This window comes from Malania oleifera, chromosome 9 (assembly GCF_029873635.1).
Source record: "Malania oleifera isolate guangnan ecotype guangnan chromosome 9, ASM2987363v1, whole genome shotgun sequence".
In the NCBI taxonomy this organism is placed as follows: Eukaryota; Viridiplantae; Streptophyta; class Magnoliopsida; order Santalales; family Ximeniaceae; genus Malania; species Malania oleifera.
In genome coordinates, this window is record NC_080425.1 from 64,328,652 (window position 1) to 64,335,139 (window position 6,488).

Sequence of the window (6,488 nt, forward strand, 5' to 3'; positions counted from 1 at the left end):
AATTTTGACATCTTTATTTTTGAAAGGACAGTCAAATTTTATGTGACCCAACCTCTTACATTTAAAACATGTAATATTTCTATGATAATCTTTAGTTGGAACATTTTGACTCTCTTATAAAATATCCCATGTAAAGATGTACCTTATTTAGATTTTCCTTCCCATTAAAACCAAGCCCTTCCTTTTCTAGGGAATTTCTTTAAGCTCCTAGGAGTTTTTCAAAATTATTTTGTCATTTAGTAAATTTTCAAATAATTTCAGATTTATCTTTCAAATTCTTTTCTAACTCCTCAATTTTCAAATCTTTGTCTTTCATGAGAGATGCATGAGATTCATTTTGGCATTCAACTAAACTTGAAAGTTCTTTGAATTTATTTTTCAAATTAAAAATTTTCTTAATTTTCTTCTCAAGCATTTTAATGGAGTACAAATATTCTTGTTTCAGTTCATCATATGAAAGCATGTCATTCTCATTTTCAGAATCACTAGAATAATATGAAGATGATGAGAATGATGATTGTACCTCAAGGTCATCATGTGCCATTAGACACAGATTGGCAATCTCATCATCACTAGATTCTGATTCTGAACAGCTTGTGTTGTGCGTATCCCAACTGACTTTCAGCACCTTCTTCTTTTTCTTGGAGGCTTTCATTAGTTTGGGACACTCAAGCTTGATGTGTCCAACCTCTCTGCAATTGTAGCATGTTGGTGGATCTTCCTTCTTTTTCTTCATTCTTGACTCTCCTCTTTCTGATTTTGAGTTTCGGAATTTTCTGTTGAACTTCTTATTCTTCTTCAAGAACTTTCCAAACTTCTTTGTTAGCAAGGTCATGTCGTCTCCCATATCAGAATTACTTTCTTCACTAAAGTTTTTTGACGATGCCTTAAGTGATGTGGCTTTCTTTGCTTTGCTTTGCTCATTCTTCCTCTCATTTATTGCTAACTCATAGGTGATGAGCGATCCAATAAGTTCGTCAACCGACATCTCCTTGAGATTTCTCCCTTCTACTATTGTTGTAGCTTTTGCTTCCCAAACTAGAGGTAGTCTCTTGAGTATTTTCCTGATCAACTCATAAGTAGGGTAAGTTTTACCAAGAGCATTTAAAGAATTTGTGATGTATGTGAATATAGTGTACATGGATTGAGTAGATTCATCTGCCATCATTTTAAATGCTTCATATTCATTGGTGAGCATGTCTATCCTACTATCTTTGACTTCCTTAGTGCCTTCATATGTAACTTCTAATTTTTCCCAAATTTCTTTAGCAGAATTACATGTCATTACCTTATTAAATTCATTTACATCTAATGCACAGAAAAGCAAGTTCATCGCAGTAACATTTATTTGCACTGATTTTCAGTCCTCTTTAGTATACTCATCTTCAGTTTTAGGTACATTTACCTTATTAATTACTTTCATGGGAACATGATTTCCCTTAGTAACTATTTTCCATACCTTCCAATCTACATTTAACAGGTATATGCTCATCCTACGTTCCCAACAAGTGTAATTTATACCACAGAAAATTGGTGGTTTAGTGGATGAGTGTCCCTCGCCGAATGGAGTTACACCGATGTGTGCCATGTGATCTTTTTACAAATGAACTATTAAGTCTATGTAAACCCGCTCTGATACCAAATGTTGATTTAGGTGTAATCCCAAGAGGGGAGGTGAATTGGGTATTTTAAAATTCTTTAAACTTATTTACCACTTAATCCCAATTTCTATGTTTAACAAATTGAATGCAAGAGTTTGAGGTTGATTTAAATTTATTTTATCAATGAATTCGTTTTACCCAATTAAGTGCGTGTGAGGTTATTCAAACATACACATGCAATAAGAGTAATGAAATGTAGTGCGGAAAATAAAAAGATAAGAGAAGAGAGAAGGCAAACGTGATTTTACAAGGTTCAGCCAACCCGGCCTATGCCCTTGCCTTAAGCAACTCACTTAAGGATTCCACTATAATTCCTGCTCCTTAAATTGGGACGGAGCTTCCCTTACATCCGCTGCTTACAAGAGGTACAGCTTCCTCCTAATCCGCTGCTTACAAGAGATACAACTCTCTCCTCAAACCTGGTTCACAACCCAAACCTTGATTACAATATAATATCAAATCTGCAAAACACTCAATGTTGCTTCTAACAAAGCTAGTGAGTATAATTGAAATTCCTAACACATAATCATATGATGAAACTTGAAGCTCAGAATGTATGTAACGATATAAACATTATATGCAAGAGTATGATTCATTAACTATCCCTTTTTATCAAATCCCCCAAAAATATTTACATAAGTCAATGTTTTGGAGAACTTAGGTAAAATCTTTGAATACATAAAAAGCTTTGAGGATTGCAAAGATTTGAAACACACTTTGTCACGACAATATTTCTCTCAAGTGTATATAAATAACCTTTAGACTTTTCAATCAAGTAGATTTTGGAATATTAAAAATATCAAGTCTTTGAATGAAAACTCACTTGAGTTAAAAATATCTAATTAATAACAAAAACTTTTCTCAAGTGGTAATCTTATCAAAATGATTTAATATATGCACACTCAAGATCAACCTCTTAACAAATATTCAAAAATGGATTTTGCAATGACAAGCTCTATGAAAAATAGATATCAATCAGCAAATCAGTTTAAATGAAGAAACTCTATAAGAATAACTCTTAACAAGTAGTGTGATTTACTAAACCTCAAAATCAAAAAGCTTGTACAATAATCACAAGAAAACCTTTTGAGGATCAAAGTAGCTTTAGCTCAGATGTCTAGTGTATGATTTGAAATCCCAATCACAACATCAGTAGTGCGATCTCCCAAGCTATGCTAATATGCTCAATCGTATTGCCAAGCTTTGATTTTCTTCTTCTTGTAGTTGAGGCTTATCATTTTTCTTGTTCTTGTTGATCTTAGCCCAGCACTAAGGTTTAAATGTTCAATATATAGGTGTCTTACCCTTAAAATCAATCCTAACCATTAGATTAAAGAAATAGCTCGCATGTTCTTTCATTAAAAAATAAATTTTTAAACTTTCCCTCAAGTTCAAGTGACAGAGGTTAAAGGCCCAGACGACTGATGTGATAACCCAAGAAATTCTTCCAGGAATCGTCGACGAACACAAGGGATTCGTCGACGAGGGTTCTTTAGGCTCTCATCGATGAAGGCCCTCCTCGTTGACGAGAAGATACCGAGAGAGGGTTTAAAGTAGACTGAAACTCGTCGATGAGGGTGCAGGTTTGTCGACGAACTTTTTACAGGACTCGTCGACGAGGTGACGTGTCTCATTGACAAATCCCGCCCTATAAATAACTGAAACCCGGATTTTTAGCATAAAATTCAGCTCAAATACCTCTCCTCTCTCTTTCTCTCTCTCTCTCTCTCTCTGTCTCTCTCTCTCTCTATGTTTCCTTCCCCTTCTCTCTTCGATCCTGGCCCCATTTCTTGTCAGATTGAAGATCTAAAGCCACCATGATGCTCCTGGCAAAGTTCTCTACAAGTCTGCCGGAGCTGATCATGGGAAAAGTTTGTTTGAAATTCATCCCAAATCCAGGATAAGGTGTTTTATTTAGAATTTTCTTTGCCCAAAGTTATAAGAAACATAGTAGACAAAGAAATACTGATATTTTGTTCTGGGGGATATTGTTTTGAGGATGTTGAGCTAGGAACCCTGCGGGTATAGGGCCAGAATTTAGTAGGGGCTTTTCAGAGTTAAGGTAAGGGAAATATGATATGTTAGCAGTTTTAATATGTATACAGAATATTATGAATGAGTATTTACAAGCATGCAGATCAGATTATTTTTCCAGAGAATTATGAATATTATTTTTATAGAAGAATTGAAGAAATTGAGCATGAGACTGTGTTTATTCAAATGTGTGGCATGAGTTTATTACAGTACAATATATATAGATTTTACTGTATTACAAATATACAGATATTCAGATATTTCAGATTATTAGCAATGAATGAGACTTACAGTATTTCTAGAGAAAAACATGATTCCTAAATCATAACACTCAGCAAGTTTATTCAGATAGATTATACAGTGATAGCATCAAGATGCTACAACAGATATACAGAGTATACAGATATACAGAGCACACAGATATTATATACAGAACATACAGATATTATATACAAAGAATACAAATAATATATACAGAGATTTTATATAGATATTATAGATAGTACAGATAGAAAACACAAATATTACAGACAGATAATATATATATATATATATATTTCAGCCATATATCTCAGATAATACTATTCAGAATTATAGTGTTATGGTTGTTTTTGAAGTCATGTTAAAAGCAGCAAGATGAGTATATATTTATATATGTATACAATTTTACACGATATCAGATCCCTGTGGAAATTACAGACAAATATGTTTACAGCAGAGCGTGGTACCATTTCTAGTTTCAGACACGTGCAACCACATGACTCGGATAGCATATGGATTCCGTCTAACCGTGCTAGGAGAGATTTGCAGTCTCCCTAGCATGTAGGGTTGAGGTATCCAGTTCGACGATAATAGAGGTTTGAGATAGCCCGGAGTGATTACAGTGGGTCAGGATCTAGATCATTACTGATTGGCAGAGGATAGAGATTGACTTACATGGAGGGCCGACCAGAGTAAGTCCAGCCTATGGGCCGCACAACCCTATCATGAGGGGATATATCATGATATACAGATCCCAAAGTATAGCAGAAGTTCATATGTATAGATATATCACACAGCAGTAGTTTATACTATTATATTAGCAATACCTTCAGATAGCAAACTCAGATACACAGTTATATTTTAAAGATTACATGATAGATATATATTCTGTATAGTTTATCAGTTTTCTCAAATTATAGTATTATTACAGTATTTTAAATGATTAACTCAGCCGCCACGCACTAGTAATAGCATATTTCCACTTACTAAGCGTTGTCTCATCCCACTGACTTATTATTTTTTTCAAGGGATCCTGCTAGGTGAGCAGATTAGGCTCACGGTTGGAGATTGTCTTGAGTTGCCCTAGTTGGAAGGGTAGGTGTATTTTCGATGCCAGTGATTTGGGGTAGATTGTTTTGGATGTTGTCACTAGATATTTTTGTGTTGTAATTATATTTCAGAGCTTTATAGTTTTCTGGTATTGTATATAGTAGTTTCTAGTTTTGTGTACCGCTGCTTAGTTGTGTATGATTTACAGAGACTGCCCAATGCTCTTTTGGGCCTAGGATGTTATTATTAGTATTTTAGACAGATGATATTATGATTTACAGATAGAGAAAAAAAATGTTGAATAAATAGCAGGTCGTTACAATTGAAGTTCCTTAAAGCTTTAAAAAATTAACCTGGACACAAGGTCAGACGACTAAAGTTTAGGGTTCAGTCTTCTGAAGTGTCAGGTTTAGACGACTGAAATCTGAGTTCATTCTTTTGAGGTGCCTCTGCTAGGTTCTGTGTTTCACTATAAATTCTTCAGTTGACTGAATTTAATCTTCAGTCTTCTAAAGTTATAACTTTAGGCAACTGAATAGTGAGTTCGGTTTACTGAAGTACCCAATTTCTGAATTTTTTCTTTCTAGTTTAAAATTCTGCTTTGCTCTCTTTCTTGGCTCTTTTATAAAAATATTTTCCAAGGTTTTGAAAATATATCTAAGTCCATAGATATCCCCTAATGATGTTCATGAAATGCATGAGTCCTAAGGTCGTTCTAGGGTATATGTTGAGCCTCAAATTAAATCATATGAAATGTGAATACATAAGTTCTAAATACCCATTCCAATGGCGTTCTTGAACTTGTTGCTTGCATTTTCATTCTTGTACTCTTTGAGTTCCATGGATTGTGCCAAGATATGTATGCTTTAATCTTCATGGCTTCCATGACTTGTTATCCTTTCGTGCATGCTATATATTGTTCCTGTTCACAATCTCAATGCACAGATCAAATATCAAGTGATTTGTCATTATCAAAACTAGATTGGACTCATAGAGTCAACAATATACATACTCATCACTCCAAAAACATCCACCTGACCTCCTAAAATCTACTAAAAATACATCTCCTTGAAAAACTTACCCTACATACAGGATAGTACAAACGTCCCCTCTATCTCCGAGCCTGATGTACTTGTCTAGCTGGGTCACTTGAAATGTGTTAAATTACTGAGATGAGACAACTCTCAGTAAGACGAAATATGCTATTACTAGTGTGTGGCAGCTGAATTTACATGAATAATATACAGTTAAACAATTAAAACTGAAATAGCATGTAAAATAATATATAGTATAACTCACACCTATGTGGCTTAAAATACAACTGTTTCTAAAATTTCTATTTAAACATACTTTTAGTAATTATAAATATATCTGCTATTTTTCTGTAAATCTATATATATACATAACTTTGAAAACTTCCATGGATGGTTGTATGTCATAATTTAACCCCTCATGCCAGGGTTGTGCGGCCCGTAGGCAAGA